The 310-nt window shown below is 69.0% G+C and overlaps 1 long non-coding RNA gene across 1 annotated transcript in view; it reads right to left on the bottom strand.

Annotated features, from left to right (window-relative positions):
• LOC106728349 overlaps positions 1-304 on the bottom strand; it is a 563-nt gene extending 259 nt beyond the window's left edge. The window contains exon 1 of the long non-coding RNA XR_001364643.1: positions 106-304. This is a non-coding gene — a long non-coding RNA (uncharacterized LOC106728349). The remainder of the gene's footprint in view (positions 1-105) is intronic.
• Positions 305-310: the final 6 nt, after the last annotated feature.

Raw genomic sequence — 310 nt, 5'->3', positions numbered from 1 at the left:
GGGCTGGTGCTTCCCCAGCCCGGCGCCACCACCTGAAAAGCGGGCGCGAGCAGCGCAACCTCGAGGGCGGGTCGGGGGCGGATTCAAGGCTGAAAGCCGGCTCACCTTCTTGGCCCTCGGACGACAATCGGGGCGCGCTCAGGGAAGGCCAATTCGCTCCCCGTCTCGTTGGCAAAGAAACTTGGGGCGCCACAAGGCGCGGCTGGTCTCCCAGACTCAGGACGGCTCCGTCCAGGGGGTCCCTAGAACTCCCCAGGACCCACCCGGAGCTCGCGGGCGCGCGGCGGACTACAGTCTCCAGAGTGCCCTG

This window comes from Myotis brandtii, unplaced genomic scaffold (genome assembly GCF_000412655.1).
Source record: "Myotis brandtii unplaced genomic scaffold, ASM41265v1 scaffold6, whole genome shotgun sequence".
Lineage (NCBI taxonomy): Eukaryota > Metazoa > Chordata > Mammalia > Chiroptera > Vespertilionidae > Myotis > Myotis brandtii.
The sequence above is the reverse complement of the archived record's forward strand: the minus strand, read 5'-3'. Positions and strand labels throughout refer to the sequence as shown.